Below are 18884 nucleotides of genomic sequence, written 5' to 3'. Positions count from 1 at the left end.
CCTTTTGCTCTGCTGGTGACATGGCTGTCCCCTGAGGTCAAGGCCAACCGAGCCTGCCTCGCTTTACTGACTGTGCTCCTTACCCCCCAACCCCTGCCCTGGGTCACCAGTGGCAAAAAGGGAAGTGAAATGCTCAAGTGCAGCTCCAGCTTCTGAATTTGGGGGGATTTTGGTTGAACGCCTACAAAATTCAGGATGTGCTGAAGCCAAGAGACCTGTGCCAGTTGTCCTCAGGAGGCCCCATCCTGCTCCCACACAGCCTCTGTTTGAGAGCACTGCACCCAAAGCCTCGCAGGAGGACGAGGAGGGCATCCCTCCCTGCAGGGCCTCCTGTTTCTTTTGCAAAGGCACCAAAAAGATGTTAGGCTACTGTGCTACAAGTCAGAGTACCTCATTTTGGCCAAGCCCTGGCTTTTCAGGAGCTCCCTTCTTCTTCTTTTGGCTGACTCTGGACTCTGCAGTGCCCCGTGTCTCTGTCTGGAGGAACAAGAAGGAGATTTTGGGGGAATGCATGCGGATGGGGAGATACAGCCAATAATATCTGTAAAGTCACAAGTGCTGTGCTGCTGACATATAATCAGCCTTGTCCATGGGCTATAAAGAAATAAATTCTGCATTTTTCCCCCTTAAGAGCATGCCACTGAAATCTCCCCTTCTTTTTCTTTCATCAGCTCCTGCATCTCTTAAACAAACCATTTGATGAAGACACAAAAACACAAATCCATCACTCTGCCATAACTAGCTGCTGCTTACAGAAACACATAAGAATAAAAGAAACCCTCACAGAAAAATGAAAGCTTTCCACAAAGCCCCCTTTACTTTTGTTCAGCACAAACTCATTTCAGCTTGATTTATGGCCCACTGGAATTTAAAGCTTCGGAGGAGATTAATGGGCTGCTTCGGGGTTACGTCACCCGCGTGGACTGTCAGGACAAGCCTACTCTGAAAGCACAAAGGAAAGCTGGGTCCTGATCCCCTACTCAAATACGAGAGCGACTGCTGCTCCTCAGTGACTCGATGGGATAACACAACAGAGAGGCTTCGTGAGAAACACAGGTAGGATTTGCCCTGCATGAGCACGGCGAGCTGCAGCAGGGTTTTATGCTGCAGGATCAGGCCGTGCATTCTGAAACGCATCAGATGTGGCTCATTCTTTGAGCCACGCTCGGATTGGCTGCGAGAACATTTCTTTCCCATTTGGAACTGTATTTTTTTGAGGATTTGAGCACTACGCCAACCCATTTTAGTAGGCTTAGGCTGTGAATCAACAGTGACAGCGGGTAGGGTGTAAGGGGAGGACTTTTGGTCGCAGAAAATCTGCCACTTACCCTGCTGCTGTGACCAGAAGTCCCAGTTTTGAGAGGAGCAGCCCTTGCTGGTGCCAGGCGCTTGGTTCTGGTGGAGAGGCACCTCCGGGCACCTTGGACTCAGGATCGCGAAGTTTGAGCCTTGCAGACAAAGCCAGCCAGCTGTCCTTCACGTGAAGCAGTGTGCTTGATTGCTGTGGTGAAAAAACAAAAGGTTTATTCCCCCATCACTCTCCCAAAAGGAAGGCCAACGTCGTCCAGCACTGCAGCCACCCCTACAAGCACGTAAGAGACTGCGGAAGCCAACTTGCAATTTAGGAGCTGCCGAGACCCCAGGCAGCACCTGAGGGCTCCTGTGCCTCCCCAGCAGGGCTGGGGGAACATCTCCCCATCTCCCTGACGTCCTCCCTGCAGTTAGGTTTGGCTCAGCCTCCACACGATCCCAGTCCCTGGGGGTTATCCAGTTTAGAAAGCAAATTTCTTTACAATGAAATGTATTTGGCAGCCCTGCTGCACATGAAGTTCATCTTCGGGGCAAAGAAAAAAAAAAAAGAAAACAACACCTCCAAGCCCTGCTAAGCAGTTGCCGTGTAATTTATGTCAAATTACTGGTTGCTAGGAGGAACAGATCCAGATTTGCCCACATTTACTACAGAAAAGGGATTATAGATCTTTCCCTGGGCCCATCAGGAGCATTAGCAGCGCTGCTACTCATTCTGCCAAGGGTCTGAGAAAAGACCCTTGGGGGCCTTCGTCCGTCGAGGTTTTCTTTCTTTAACTGTCTTGCTTAAAGAAAAGGGAGAATATCAGCTGACTGTACATGGAGGTCTTGGAGGACCCATAAAATCAGAGTATTTGAGGCAGTAAACATCTCAGATTTTTAAATCTCCGGAGGGGAAGGTGTGAGGAAGTGCAATAAAATCAGAAAAGTAAATATTTCTTAAAGGTACAAAGCAAGCAGGAGGGAAAAGAAGAAAAAGACAACAAGAATATTAAAACAGACTTTAAAATATATGGTCCCCTAAAAAAAAAAAAAAATATGTTTTTAAACTTTCGGGGTGTGTGGGGGGGGTTCTGGTGACCCAGTTACACTTCCTATTCTATCACAGAGAGCTCCCATTGAAGCAGGAGTCAGGGTTGATCAGGAATTAGTGGCACTGCTGCTTTCTTCACAACTCCACATCTACAGGAGCACTCCCACCTCACTCCAGCTTTGATCTGAAGGAATTACGGGATCCTACCAAATAAACAGGAGCCAGAAATCAGCACACCTGTCCACACAGAAGCAGCAAACACCCATTTTCCCAAAAGCCCAGCTCCCCAAAATGATGAATCTTGGTGCCATGCGAGCAGCTGCCGTGTGCTTCTTACTGGAGGCAAGTCCCTAAGAGCAGGTGAAGAAAGACATGCAGGGAAGGCTACCAGAAAAAGCTGTGTGGCTCCCTGCTACAGCACGCAGCGAGCTATGTGCTCGCACTCAGGTCACATCAGCTCCTCATGTAGATACAGGAATTATTTCCTGCCAAATATCGCATGACACAAACTTAACATCCAGCACAGACCTACTGATTTACGAGGCTGTGTGCAGACGGTCAGATGAAGCCCTGGAATTTCTGGCCACTCGTACCTTGGTCTAGAAAAACGCAGCTGATGCTGCAGCATCTTTAAACCAAAACCACTGCTGCGATGAATGGAGCTACGCTGCTCTGGCAGGATTTCTGGTCTCTGATATTCTTGAAAAGCAAGCTTTAGGAGCTGTGTTCTCAAAGAAAGCAGGTGTCTCCACTGTACCGGGTAACTGCACCTCAGTGAAATGCAGTTTAGAAATCCCACGGAGAAACGATCACTTTTCTACCCTCTGTACTCAGAGACCCTGCTTGCAAGTGCTTCTCTTCAACAGAGTATCATTATGAATCACACCACCTTTTGCCAGCAACTTGCACATTTTTATCCTTGCAATTACTGCAAGTTCCCTACTGCAAATAAAAACAATTAGGAAAGCTTCTCGAAGGCTGACCGCCTGCTCCTTGATGACTATTTCAACACGCATGCATGTGGCTGATTACGTTAGGCGTGTGTACTGTTTGCAGTGCATTTCGTGGTAACCAAGTGAATTTGGGGGCATGAATCACCAACACAAGTTCTGTTACGGGTCAGCAAATGAAGGGAAGGGAAAACCCAACCTAAACACACAGGTAATCCACCTCCAGCTGTTCTGTTCCTATGACCACCGCCCCGAAGGCACGCTGCAATTCCTTCGGGATTGCCAGGGACGTCATCTCTTCCCAGGTTTCCTTAGAGACTGGATGAATCAGCCTGGGGGAAAGCAGCTGGAGTCGATGGAGATGCCAGGGGGGTAGCCTGGCCTCCTGGCCTGAGAGTTGCAGAGCAGGGCTCTGCTTTCTCCAGTTACTTCAACCCCAGGTGTGCCTATTCTAGCGAGGAATGCAACTCCATCGTGCTACAACTGCAGGGCTCTTGGGGGTTTCAGCTGTTTCCCCCTTTTCCCATGTTTTCCTCATCCTCGGTATCTGCTGTCTTAGCTCCTCGATTAATTAATTCGCTTCCCCTGTCCCTGTGCCATACAGGATTATTAATCTCCCAGCGAGGAGCTTGGGGACCAAAGATTACAGGCATCATTTACAGCCCACTGGACCAAAGGCAAGCTCTCTGCGAGCTGGACCAGGACCAGGAGCTACGCAGCAGAGCTGAAACTTTATTCCCAGCCCAGCCTTTTTGTCTTCAGCACATCTCCCGTCTGGCTGCAAATTTGGGGTTACTTATATGATAAAAGGTGGTCCCGCTCAGCTCCTCTCCTTTCTGAATTGGGAAGAGATGCTCTGGGTGGTGAAAAATGCCCTGGACAACGAATGAGAACAGACGTGGCTACTCTTGATAAAATACTCATCCAAAAGCTGCACAATTCCTGAACCTGGGGGCCTTTTGTTTTGTAAATGCCATCTAAATTAATTCCTCAGCAGGTTCGTTTTGTTCAGAAAGCAAAGGAACAATATCACGGGCTGGTCAGCGTGTACAGCAAAATACAGTTTAAAAAGACCAGAAGCACACACACCCTTAAAAGCCATGGCGTAGCTGTTAGATATATTTGATGTAGCTTGAGTTAGATGTGGCCAGAGAAGTCTTTGAGGTTGTCTCAGACTGATTTTCTGTCTAATTTTCTATGTTACCTTTATCTCTTTATCTATCTAATTATGTTAATGTCATCTACTGACTTTGTGGTTGCAGTTAATAAAAAAGGCAAAACTCTAAGCCTTGAAGCCACTACAACTTCACAGCAGACGTTGCTGCTGGATATTTGGCACGTTAATGTGTAACAGGCTTCACTCACAAGCCTCAGCACATCCTGCAGCGTAACGGGGCCGGATCCAGATCTGGTGTAACTCGGCGAGGCTCCATTCGAGCAGGACGGAGCTCAGCCTTCCCGCGTGTCTGCTTCTGGGGAAAGCCTTCAAAATCTACAGCAGAGCGGAAAAAAAAAATAAATAAAAAGAGAGAAGTTCCCTCCCACTCCTTCCAATTTCAAGGAGTTGCATTTTTTCATTCATAAGCACCGGAGCTATTAATAAAATCGCTGAATGGGCCCGATTAGCCCCCACAAGTGACACATACCTTACACTTTGCAAGCCAGCATGACAACAGTCAAAACAGAAATCAGCCTCTCCGTACATCAGCATGCAACGCTGTCTGCAGTTTCCCAAAAAATTAAAAAAAATAATGAACAAAACTCAGACGATGTCCTATCAGTTGCAGACAGATGAGTCACTGGTTTGAGACGAGCAGACCTAAAGTCACCTCCAGCCTGCACAACTCTCCCGTCCTCGCTTTTCCTCTCCGTCCCCAGGCTTTGTGCCAGCACGTCTTAGCCAAGCATCTCTTTGGAGGGCTCTGTGCCCTCAGCAGGGCCAGCCCACTAATGCAAACACCTTCCCCTCTCTTCCCTCAGCCTCTCTGGTAAGAAACCTGCTGGAGACCCAGCTGCCAAGCCCTGGAGCATCTCTAATTGAGATTTTTGAAAACCCACTGGGTTTCAAAAAAAATCATCTTCTAAAACATCCCCCGACATTTCCTGCCGCTGCCACTTCTGCTTTTGCTCATTGCCCCATCCCTAAGCCAGAGTTTCCTGGCCCTAACCCTGGAAACAACCTCCTATTAACACCACCATTAATTATTTTTTGCTCGCCAAACTACCCCCAGGCTGGGAGATTCTAACAAGAAAGCAGGACTTCCTAAAGCAGTTCAGCTCCGTGGGATGAAGCGGCCCGGAACAATTTCCTTTCCTGTAAAATGTTTCACTTTCTAGGTGGCTTTTTGCCATCGTGTGAGCGGGGTGGGGGAGGCTTCCCAGCCATCCCGGGGATGCTCAGCAGCAGAAATTGGGGTAAAAAATGAAGGAGATGGGGCACAGCACCCCTTTTTCCATGGTTAATGTCCAGAAAGGAAGAAATGAGAGAAATGAGAAATTGGGAGCTATCGTGGTCATCTCTGCTCAGCTTTAATAGCACCTGAAGAAAAGCAGGGTATAGGAAGCGAGGCGGGGAATGCTGATGGCATAAAGCTAAGCGTGGATGCGAGCACTTTATTAAACACCGCGTGCCAAATGCTCCGGTACTGGTGGAGCTTTGCCAAGCAGGAATTTGGCTCTGCGCGCGCTTTTGTCCATTTCTCAGGTTTCTTTAAGCTTCTTCCAGCACTCGTTTCAAGAGACCCTACGCAGGTCTGAGATAGTGATACCTCTGTTAAATATTTATGAAGCGAGGCCATTAGAGTCTCAAGAAACTCACGTGCTGGTCCCAATCCAGCAGAACACTTAGGGAGAGTTCAGCTGTTAAGGGAAGTGATATTTCCACTGATTTTCACTTCACTTAGCCCAGCCCTCACCAAGAAGGGTCCCAGACCCCATGTGGCCATCCCCAGGGGGAGAACCCCCGTAGCTGATGCCACTTTTGAACTCTTTTTGGTCTTCCCAACTCATCTCTGATGTTCTGCTGGAGTTAAGGGTCGATGCTGAACGTACGAAGCCACTCAGATCCCTTAATATGCTTTTTAAGCCAAAACCTTTGGATTTCCCCTCTATTTTTTTTTTTCTCCCAGCCAATAAGTAAGTTCACCACATTTTGCTACAAGCCAGGTGTGATTCTCAGTGTGGTTTTCAGCAGCAAATTTCAAGAAGCTGTAGAAACTCACCAAGCCCAGAAGGGCCGTTGTGGAGCAGGAGGATCAGTCACACGAGGGCCGGTGGCTCGGAGCGTTTCCTGCAGTTAGTAGCGTGCACTTGTGGATAATTTGATATTTGTCAATGGGACGTTTTAATATTGATTAGTAATTTAATAATTGATTTGTAAATCAATGTTTCACAAGTTAACAGCTAAAACAACCACGGGGGAGGGAGAGGGATGATGTATCGGGTTTGACTCACCTTGAGGAGACCAAGGCAGGTGCTGCAAAGGTGCTCGAGTCTCAAGATTATCAAGATAATCAAGATAAGCCGAGGGGTAAAAACATGTGGGCTGGGGTAAAGTAGGCACTGAAATGTCTGTCTGACTGTCCAGCCCACAGACACACGAAGCCCTGGTTTGTCCCAAGTGGGGCAAATGGTCCAAGGCCTCGCTAGCAGCTCAGGCTGGGCAGATCTCAAACCACTGCTCAGCTCAGCAGGATTTGCTGCTCGGGATCCAGCTCAGCAGCAAACCCTGCCTGGCTCCTTCCAGCGAAGCGTCCGTACATCCAGCTGGACGCCTGCCCGGACCGCAGAGGTGTTCAAACAGCGCTGCTGGAGAAGTGAGCACCCCAGAAGTCTCCAGTCACCTTTTTAAACGTTTTTCTAAGGCTGGAGTCTCCCAAAACCTTTAATAAAAGAAATCTCTCTGCACCCAGCCATTAAAAAGAGGCAATGGCAGGTCCCTTGCTGGCTGCAGTAACTGCACAGCTTGTTTGTGAAAACGTTCCCCTGCCAATGGAAACAAGTTTTAATATATATTTTTTAAGAGGCTGCTTTTTAATAACCGCTTTATAAAGCAAGCTGGGAATGAATACCCATTAAAATCAGATCTAGAACTCAATATTAAAGAAAAAAAGCAAACACAACGGGTTGAACGTGGCACACTGTCCCCACTGTGTTCCCACACCGCCAGCTGCGATCCTTTCGGCAGTTCCCCAGCCACATCAGCTGCGACTCTGTGCCATATCCCTTAGTTTTAGCCAGCCCCTTTGTTTCTTATTTTATCCTGAAGGAAGCGTAACATGAAACAGCCCTGGTGAGAGAGCAGGTAGCATCCATCACAGCACGTCAGGCAGAACAGACTGCAGCAAAACTGCACCGAAAAAAATAAAACCAAGTCACATTTTTGCACTCATCAAGCACATCTCCAGGAGTGAGTGCTGAAACACAGCTTGCACTGGAGAACTTCTCCACCAAATAAAAATGCCTGGGTCTGGACAGAAACAAGCAGCAGACCTACTTGCCACATGAGCAGCTTCCCCAGATGGCTTCGGGCTCGCGTCCCTTGGGACACGAGCCCGAACGGGAGGCGCGATGAAGCCAAAGGGACATCTGTCCCTCCGGTTAAACTGCATAAACCTATTTTGCCGATATAAAAACAAACAGGATTTTTAAATTATTCCTGTGCTGAAATCATTTAAAAGCAGACATTGTTTTTTCAAGCCTTCCCACCGTTTTTTTTTAAGACGGTTCCCCAAATTTTTAACGCAAATATCAGGAGTACATTCTGACCACCAGAAGACGAAAATATTTTGATAAATAATTTTGCTGGAACTTTTATAACTTTAAAAGAAAAAAAAAAAAAAAGGTCTTGTAAAATATACTTTCACAGAGGCAGCTTTTTGTGGAAAAATTTTGTTGTAAAAAAAAAAAAGCCCATTGATTTTTCACACCGTTTTTTGGACTGCTGCTAGGGGATGAAAGCTGCTCCTATTTATTTATAAACAGGTGCACGCACGTACGAGCAGCTTCACCCCTTCCTCCTGCTCCACGCAGCCTCATCTGGCTGCATCTCAAGGCCAGCTGGGTTTTAGCAGGCTGTAGCAAAGCAGGAGTTGTGTTTGCTGACAAAACCAGCATGGACATACCTGGAGGTTTCTGCTGGGAGTCGGTAGATGAGATGCTACAGCGGTGATCGAAGCAGGGGGGCTGCAATTCCCTGGGGAGCACAGCTCAGGGTGGGGGCTGCAGTGCCCTCCCCGTGCACCTGGGGCTGCGGGAGGAGTCACGGCCCCTTTGAAGCTGGATTACAGCTGTGCAAATAATTACGCTTCGCTTCGCTGGCTGAACTTGAAAACACGGGATTTTGTTTCAGATCCATCCAAAAGGTGTAAAATTGGAGAAGGCCGAAACCCAGAACTCATCCGCTCCCCATCTGGGGTCGAAGACAAAGCCACGTTCAGCCCCCAGAAGATAAAATGTTATTTTAAATGCACATTTTTAGTCCACAAGGCCACCAAAAACTAGATGGGAGAGACGGTCCTCCAGATCTGGTGCCTCTTCGGCCATGAGCTGCATTCAGCAAATGGGTTACATGTTTACAGGTGTGCTAAGGTACACAAAAACCATACAGTCCTTGAAGTGGTCCTGCTGAAATTACACAGCAGATGCCCTTTTGGAGAAGGGAACGGGCCAATTCAGAGCTAGATGCCAGGAACTGCTGGTTTCAGTGGCTCTTGCCCTTTTTTCCCTGCAACATAAGAGCTGGGAACCTGCCTCTTGCTGCTCATGCCCCAAGCATGCAGAACAAAGTTTGCTCCTCACATCTTTACTACCAGGATTATCTCCAGCCCACGTGGCTGAGGTCTTGTGGCAGGATTGGGGTGATACAGGGCAGGTGGCAGATGAGAACTAGCAGAGGCACCTGTGCAAACATCACCTCGCATCCCCTGGTGCTGCTGTCATGGGCTGATGGGGCACAGCTCCGGCTGTTATCCCAGCCAGCAGCCCGCATATACGTCTCCTTAAAATAGGCTGCACATAAAGCAAACCTGGCATGCTTTGGCATATAAAGCTGCACTTAATGAAGAAGTGGTTTAAAAAAAGCCCGGCTGTTGCCAAGAATATTTCACCAAATCAGGAGAGGCGCTGGGCCAAGCTCTTTGCTGTGCCAGACGCGTTCACGCTCGGCTCCTTTTCGGATGACTCAACGGCACAAACGCGCTCCAGCCCCAGGCTGAGCGCAGAGGGTGGAGGAAACAGAGTCTGCTCCACCACCAGGACGCAGGCACTGGGAGCCTGTGCCCGGCTTTAGTGGCCTTGGATGGGGACCTGGCTGTGTTGGCACTCCCAGCACACGCTTCTCTTCCTTACCAGCATCTCTGTGCTGCTTTTGGAGCCCAGGAGATCTTCCCCAAACCTTTCTCCATCATCTCCTCAGATGTGAGCCTGGTGACCTGAAGTCCAACCTCTCCCATATGTTTTCTGGTTCGTTTTCTGTTTCCTGGTGCAGAACGGCCCCCAGAATCACATCCCATGTTTTTCAGCCCTGCAGACCTAGCTCCAACAGTGAGAACGAGACCATTTAATTGCTTATCTTTCATTCATTTCAATCAAAGCATTGCTATTACATTGGAAACCACTTTTCCCTTCGCTGTTCAACCAGATTTATAACAGGCTTCAGCCACCTGGTATTTCTCTGTCTTGCCCATACAACAGAACAGAGAGGGACATAATAGAAGTCCGTAATAAAAGCCTTAGGGGCAGTGCTGTTCGGAAATGGGTGATTTAAGGTCTAGGCCAGCCATCCAGCTCCTGAACTGCTGAGGATTGAACAGAAGTGGCCTTGCACTCAGCAGCTGAAACAAGACACGGGGAAAGGCCCCAGGGCAGAGGTGATGGATGGGAGAAGCAGCAGGCACAAGGCACAGCACCTCACTCTGCCTCTGCTCTGATGTGTTCAGAGACCAGCTGCACCTAACCTAACTCAGGCTGGAAGAGGTTCCCCATCGCCAGCCACCACGCCGAGGGCAAGAAACAACCAGGCTGCAATACGAACTGAGGGGTCAGGTCCTCTCTTGGGGCACACAAGTCCATGCCAGCTCCAACACGATGCATAGCAGTGACTCCAGCCACTCAGGCATCCTTCAGGCAGGAGTTATCCCCGTTGGCAGTGCCAGCAGGCACTCCGAGGCTGAATCCTGCTCTGCTGAAGAGGTGCGAGGCTCATTTTGCATGCAGTAGATTTCCAGTCTGCCTGAGTGTTACGGGATGGCCCTGCCACCACCACGGTGTGCAGCTGGAGCGTGCTGCCCTCCTTGAACTGACGGGCCGGTCAACGTTACACAGCAACACACACCAAAAATGCAAATGTGCCTGTGGTTCTTGGAAGCCTAATAAAGTTCAGCTTCCTAATAGCATAACACAAACAAATAGCAGATTATTCAGTGCATCATCCGTGGCATTTATTAACATTAGCTCACCCCTACTCATTGGCTGCTTTTCGGAGTAGCCATCAGCAGAGATTTATTTCCTTCCAAAATGATTTCTCCCCTCGTCAGTCAGAAGGGACCTATGTGGAAGTCATCTTCTGGAAAAATACAGTAAAAAAAAAGTAATCTATCCCTAAATTGCTCCTTTTCAACACAGCCTGAATTACAGTAGCTTTTAACAGCGGAGCAGAATAGCCCAACATACAAGGCTTCCTTTCTGTCGCAGGAGAGCCTGAGACAGAAAGTTAGAGCTCCGTGTTTACATCCTCTTGGAGCCGGATGGCTGGTTTTCTTCTCTCACCAAATATGTGTGTCTGGCCCGCCTGCAGTGCCCCAGCGGTGCTGCCGCCATACCTTGCTGTCTCCCCCCCAAAAAAATAAAATAAATAAAGGTTGTTTTTCCTAATGTGTTTCACCACTTGGTCACTGCTCAGCCTGTGAGCTGCAGATGCCGGCATCGTTCCCTCTGCTGATGGGTCGTAACACCTTCAGCAGGGAAACTGCTGCAGATCAACCTGCTGCTAAACGGGGCGAAAGGTGTCACCTTCTCCCTAAATCCCTTAAATCCTGCTCCTCTCCGGGCTCAGAACGTTGCTGATGAAGGACTCAAGCAAAGGGCTTCCCGTTGGCATCAGTACGAGCTGAAACAGCTACGAACGTAAGCTTCGCTTGCCTCTACCAAGAGGTGTGAGCTTCTGTGCATGGAATTTTGCACTTCTCGATCCAAGCTCGTCAGCCCTGCTCTCTATTTCTGGAAGCTTTCAGAAACATTCCAGGGAGTGCCCTTCCTGGGCTTGTGTTCCTGTAAGGCACCTTTACATCCAGCTGCTCGAGAGACAAGGACAACAAATAAACAGAACTACAACGTTGGGGAGCTTCAGCACGTCAATCACGCCAAGTGGCTCAGACAGAAGGCTATAATCACAATTATGACAGACTTCCCCAACCCAGAGATGGCAGCTCTGATTTTTATGAGGTTGCCTGAGCTGTTTGCAAGGAACATAGCCTCGTTAAGCCAGGAAATCTGCCAGCACGTGGCTGGGTTCATGCTCAGTCAAAGCACCGTGTCCATGTCATGTATTTTCGCAGGGCCTGCAAGCGTGTCCTAAGCCTGGTGAAGCAGAAAAAGGCATCTTTCCAAGGACTTCATGGATTTGAGTTAGGCTTTAAACACATGCAAAAGCTACTGCCATTGGTGTTGCTCTTGGAACATCTCTTTTCCTTAACATCAATCACAGGGAAACGGTTACTTGGCCACGCCACCTGCAGCTCTCTACCAGAGTTCATTGCTGCCTTCCTGACACTTTCCTGCTAAATCGGTGGTGATAATGCAACTATAATTTGGATGTCACAATCATCCAAAGCTTAATCAACACCTTTCACAGAGCAACAGTCCCACCAGGGACCCCAAATCAAGAGGGACTTCATTTTACACACCCATGTGAGTTGGGGCAGGTCTCCAAAGCAGCAATCCGTGCAGAGCAGTATCCATTTCCATTAGTCACGACCACACTGAAGTTACGGCTAACGCAGCACCCCCATAGGGAATCCCCTACGTCCTTTCCCCACATCCCCGAGGATGAATCACTCTGTAAAACGAGACAAGCAGGGCAAGCACAGGAACACTTTTTCTGAAGATACACCAAAAGGTCATCTATACAGGTGCAGCTGATTTGTGTGCGTTAATCAGAGACATTTGCTTGTCACAGGCTGCCCGTTTCACCTGCCTGTAACATAAAAGCCTGGTAAGCTTCATGGGAAGGGTGGGCATCCCTGTGAGTCTCAAAATTAGTATTTACACAAAGCAAGGCTACGTCAAATAGTGAGTTATGGAAGTTATCAATAATAAATTTGATATTATCAAATCACCAAAGTGAAAGTCAGTCTGTATCTCCGGCAAAGAATGGAGAAGAAGCCAAAAGCATTTTGCTTCCCACTGACAGCAGCCCTAAAAGAAAGCCCAGACCCTTCAGTTTGGCCTCCTGTTTCCCTCGAGCTAAAGGGCAGAAGCTGAGCGTTCAGCAGGCACTTGAAAGAAGTAACTGCAAGGTAACTTCTAAGGAAGGAAAGGACATGAAAAATGGATGATGGAAGCAAAGATGAGGAAAGACGCACTTCTAATGGCAGCAGAGCACCAGGAGGCAATGCATAAGCTAGCAGGGGAGGGTACCGTGATCAGCAAGTGTTATTTCTCCGCTTACAGAACCATCATCTGTGCAGTGGGAACGTCGAGGCAGCCCCGGGTACATCAGCTCGTGTCCAAGCTGTGATGAGGATACCCACGTGTTGCACTATAGTTTCTCAAAGGCACCCTCAAACTCTCTGCAAGACAGAAGGTCCCAGTCTGTTTGGGTCAGTGAGCCACGGCCACATCCTGCTGTGTTTGGGAAACCTTTGTACCCCTTTATTATGAAACTTTAAATAGAAAATGCCAGAACTGATGCAGTCCCATGGAGCTGCAGCTCAGCTTTTCCCAGGGACCAGATAATGTCATTTTCCCCTCAGCAGGACCTCTGGGACCAGCCACTCCCCCATTTTCCTAACAAATGGCCTGGGTTCACAGCTAATTCCCATCACTCCCCGAAGCAGCTCAGGATCCTACATACCCCGAGTTCCTGCATGCACATATTTAATTTAAACAAGTGCTAAGTGCCAAGCAGCAGCTGAGTCAAACAACTTTCCCCAGCTACTCAAGAGGGACAAAGTGCACACAATCACACATGTGCTCTGTTAATTGGGACGTCCCAAACGATATGTTGCCTTGATGACTGATTAAAAAGGCACCGCAGACCTCTTGGACTCCCAGACCTGCAGAAACAGGGCATCCTCAGCTCCATAGGAGGCATATCTTGAAAGCGTTGCACGTCAGGATATCTTGATAGGCAGGAGGGAATATTTTTGGGCAGGAATCATAATTCTTTCCTGAATGCTAACATCTGTTTGCTAAAGCCTACAGAACTTCCCTGGAGTTTTGAGGTTTAAAAACATTGCTTGAAGATGACATACTAAATATTACGAAAATGTGCTTCGTGATCCACACCCAAAACCCCCCAAAGAACATTTCATATTTTCAGACTTTGGTCAACAAAACTTTTAGACTGTTTTTAGTTCCTTAAATGATGGGTGTTTAATTAAAAGCGAGCCCGTGTACCAGAGCTGAGAGGGAACTAGACAGCCATAAACCCACAAGGACAACTTTGAACTAGACTACGATGGGAAAATACTGGCTATGTCCAACCCCCCCATCCTACTGAGAACTGGGGCCACTTGTAACCGCTCACCGAGCCACCACGTATAGGTAAACAAGCAGGAGACGGACATTTTCCTGCTCAGACACCCTCTGAAGGGCTGCAATGACACGGTATGGTCCTGTGAACTTAGGGGGCTGAGTTCATCTGTCAGGATAGCCGTGTCTTACGATCTGATAGCACATTGCTGAGCTTCTGCAGACATCACTCGTTTTCCCAGAGCACTACTTAGTGACACCAATCTCCCACAGTGTTTTTTCTGCACTAACTTAACTAACTTTTCTTACTCTTCTCCTCCCCCTGAAATCAATCCTGTCCACAGTTGTGACTTAGGAAGCTCCCCAGCAGCCCCTTTATCCCTCCACGTGACATTTGGCCACTGAATGTCCCGCTGAGATGGATGGACCTGCTGTTCCTAAGAACACAAGCAGGAACTTGCACCTCTACAAATGAGCCCTGGTGAAGAAAGGGGCCTCTGCAAGTAGCTAGAGAAAGCTACTCCTTTCTGAAGGCAGAGCATAAAGATCGACATTCAGGTCTGCTTAGATACAGGTGATCTCTGGAAAGATCCATAAGGATACTTATTTTTCCTTAACATGCATGAGAGTAAGACATCCAAGCATCTTTTGGGATCTAGCCCTCATTGTCTTTTGAAAAAAATGAAGCCCAGGATAAAAAGGAAAGGCTAGAAATCCAAATGGTGCCTCCCGGGGATTGGTTTAGGATAATTCTGCAAAAGCACAGCCAGGCTTTCAGCCCCAGCCCACTGCAATGGGGACTTTTACCTGTTTTGGAGGACTCACAGGGATCAGACTGCAGGACCGTCCAAGCCCAGTCACCTCCCTCCTCTTGCAGCCAGCTACACAAGGAAGCACGTGAGGACAGGCACTTAGCAACACCTCCCATTATTCTCTCAATTTTTTGGCAATGCATGGCTCAGATTCCTTGAGCCAGAGTCCATGTGCTTAAACAGACCTTTTTTTTTTTTTTTTTAAATAATTCCCAAGATATCTTCTTTCCGGCAATTTCTCTAACGCCTTTTTTTGGATTTCAGTAGTTGCTTGGCAAGTTTTAGCAATGACTTCTGCACTTGACTTCATATGTTATGTGACAAGATGCCTCCTCTCACTTGTTTTGAGGGATCTAGCTAACAATTTGGTGCCTCTGCTTTTGGAACTGCAAGCAAATAAACCTTCCCTACTGACCTTCTCCCTGCAGGTCATGGAGCTGAAAGACAGTTTCTTCTTGTTCGTCTCTCCCACACAAAGAAATAACACCTACCTCTCATACAGAGGCCGTTCCAGACCATTCATCTATTTTGTCATTCATTTTTTTAAATTCTTTGCTTTATTTTATATCTCCTTTGAGTATTCAATATCACATGCAGCTCTGATGCAAAGGATGTACTAAGGGTCTGTACATTGCCCTAAGTTTTATTCTTTTTTTCCCTGTCCTAGCAATCCTTAACATTTGATCTTTTTCTTCCCCCAGCTGAGTTGCTATTTCCATGTGATCACCTTTTACCCAAGAAGGCTTTCAAAACACCCCCACTCGGTCCCTCCTCAGGCTGAGGAACTGGCAGAGCATCTCAGCCATGTGCTGTGAGCAAACCCAACTTGTCAAGACCAAGATACAAAAACAGCCCCTGCAGTCTGACAGCCCAAAGGACAGAGCAGGACTTGATCCTTTAAGCAGGCAGTGGGCAAACATCAGCTTGGCTGTAACGCATGTTTATACATATATAATGTATATGTTTATATATATGCATAGAGACATTTTTAATAAAGTCGCTTGGACTTTATTTTTAGGCCAGCAGACAGCCGCAGAGGAGAAGGCCTGGGCTTTGGCAGCGATCCAGCCGTGCACATTTTCAGCATCTGGCATGCTAACGAGGCCGGCTCTATTAAAATGAGCTCCTTACCACGCCGCTGTGCCAGCTCCCTGAAAAGGCAGCCAGAGAGCACTTAACGTAGCCCTCTTCGTAAAAAGATGAAAGGCCAGCTGAAATACCTGTTAGAGCATCTCTCTGAGGTCACTTTCAGGATCAGAAACACTTGGAGCTAGCGCGTGTGAAGCTGGTGGCGGGGAGTTGCTGAAATTTGTAGGTGGTACGGAGAGAAATCAGAACCAGCCCCTTAATGAAGGCAGCTCACGCTCTGGGATAGCTCAGCGCCATCGCTAGCGCTCTGCTGGGTTTCTCTCCTAATGATGTCTCAGCAATCCTCACGCTAGACATAAGTGGCACAGACTGCCTGGGAAGAGCATCTGGCTAAGTACCGGGCTGAGGTTCTCGTTGAGCCCAGCCCTGCTGTAGGCGTGCCCTTCCAGCACTGATCTCCACAGGTAACTTGCACCCCTCGGTCTCTTCAGGTTTTGACACTCAGGCTCTCTCCACAAATACAGATCTTTGACTTGCCTGGGGCTTTCTTGCTGTAAAAGAGACCTCATTTCTCCTATTTTACTCCAACTCTTTCTTGACTTTGCCCATTTAAGGCAAAAGATCTCAAGTGGGGAGGATTCTCAGATGCCCTTAAACTCAGATTTCAGTATTGGCTGGGCTAAAAAAACTAAAGTCACTGTCTAATATGTTCAGAACACAGTAATTACTACAACAATGGGCAGCGGCATAAAGCCTTAAGTTAGACCAACACAGACAGCCAATATAAAACATGGTGTTATGAGTAAAACCATTCTGTCACTTTCTGAAACCTCTGAAATCCACCTGGTCATTAAGCCCATTATCAGCTATGGTTTTTGCTTATTGTGATTTTGCCTAAAAATATTCATTTAGTGAATGTCAGAACCTATCAGTCCTCTCAATTCACCTCTCAAGCCTGAACACACAGCCTGAGCATTTTCAGTCTATTCGGAGCCTTTACATTTTGCCCAGCTGTTTAACAGACATTACGAGACATTAATTACAAGTTAGAAAAATCAGAAGAGAAATAGTTTGGGGGGAAAAAAGACTTTTTGGAATGTAAGTTTTAAAGGAAATAATTTTTTTAAGGAAGAATTTTATTTAACCATTTTGACTAGATTCAAAGACACAGGAAAACAAGACTGGGCTCCTTTTCTCTAACAAAAGAGATAATTCTGACAGCATCTACTCTGCTTGCTGTTGGGACCTTCTTCTGTCCCCCCAGTATTTATGTCCTTTTCCTATCAGGACACCCTGTTCTGATTACAGAGTCCTCAGCTCTGCCAGCTGATGTATAAGTGATGTGGCCAAGCGTGCTCCTATAAAGGCCTCTCAGCACACAGCCAGCTTTGTGGTTCTTCAACCCCACTTCTCACCCCCACTAAGTGAAAAAAAAAAATCACGCCACAAACAGTGCAACAGGTAAAAAGGAAAATAAATCCTTTGCCTTGCCTAGGCATGCTCCGAATAAGTGGCCAGCTTCCCTGTCATCTTACCTTGTAAAGCCTGGGGCCCAGGTTACTCAGGTCACCACCTGCCTTTCCTATTCTAGTCTGAAAGTGAAAAATTAAATCCTTCATAGCCAAGCACTGAGCATAGCCCTCTCAGCTCAGAGCTTCTGAAAATACTGGCTCTTTATCTGCCCTCACCACCCTCATCCATGAGAGAAGGCAACACAAAGAGCGTCTGGTTCCAGCCACCACAGCGCTCCTAAAACATGAGGGAGCAAAAAGCATCCTGCAAACTGACCATAGCTACTCAGCTTCAGAGCAGCTCTTTCTCTGCCTGTGTGGAATATGCTGAAGGCATTTGCTGTAAGGGATGGTGGTATGCTACAGCTCAGTGTGTAATTACAGACCTGAGAAAAGGCCTCAGAAAAAGAGGCGGCTTCCGTCTTACAGCCCCAGAGACAAGAGCACGTTTCTCCCACAGAGCTACAGCAAAAGGTTAAGTCAGTTTTACTAATGCCTTCCCAAACTCCATTTCCAATCACTTTGACAGTAACTCACGAACCTTCACCCCAGCACCAAGACAGCCATCAGGCACGATAAATATTAGCTTTTTTAATGAAATCTGAAAACTGGGTCTGTCTAGACAGGAAAGGATGAGTAATCAAGCTCCCCGATCAATCCAGCTGCACAGGTTTGCACGGGTATTTGTTTTAGCCAGCATTTCGCTTCTTACTGCTAAGTTCCACCTTACGCTGCTGGTCCTATTATTTGGTTTAATTTTCTAACCCCCGGCTTTCGAGGCCCCTAATGAGAGGTCCCTTCACTTCCACTGGTGATGCCTTCCAGCTCCGCACGCCTCCTGTTTCTGCTGGGCTAGAGAACAGAGGAAAATCTTTCCTAAGTAGTCCGAGCCTGCTCTGCTGAGTTACCTAAACGCATGCCTCGGGCACAAGGAGCCCTGCTGAAGTCGGTAGGGCAGGCGTATGCAGAAGCCTGTGCACTGAAGGATTTGTGTGACTGCAAGGCTAAGACACAGCCACAAATGAGACAGAACCGGTGATCTTGAACCGCCACCTACCAGCAGGAAGATCAGTGGCAGGGAGAGCTGTGACAGTGGGAGAAGTCATTAATGAGTTCGTCAGATTAAATTGATGGGTTTTGGCTAGAGGGGTGAGTTCAGCCCTACCTTAAATCATCGGTGACCAGAGGTCCCAGGCTGCTGACTGGTGTGTTTTCAGCTGAGACCAGGGCACTATCAAGGCCTTTTCAATTTTACACATCTGTTCATCCTGAAAACTAATTGGTATAGATACAGTACATGTGTTACAACCTAAAAACCATACTCTAAATGGACGAGGCAAAGGAAAATTGCTTTTGTCAGAGGTAACCACATTAGATCAAGGTCATACAACATAGCTGTGCTCTTAATTCCCCACTAGCTCGGATTTTAAGTCATTAGGGCTTTCAGTGCAACTCCACCACAGACATTAAAATGTAACAGACTGAACAC

The sequence above is a fragment of the Netta rufina genome, assembly GCF_964035555.1.
Source record: "Netta rufina genome assembly, chromosome: 6".
NCBI lineage: Eukaryota > Metazoa > Chordata > Aves > Anseriformes > Anatidae > Netta > Netta rufina.
This window is presented reverse-complemented; position numbering follows the sequence as displayed.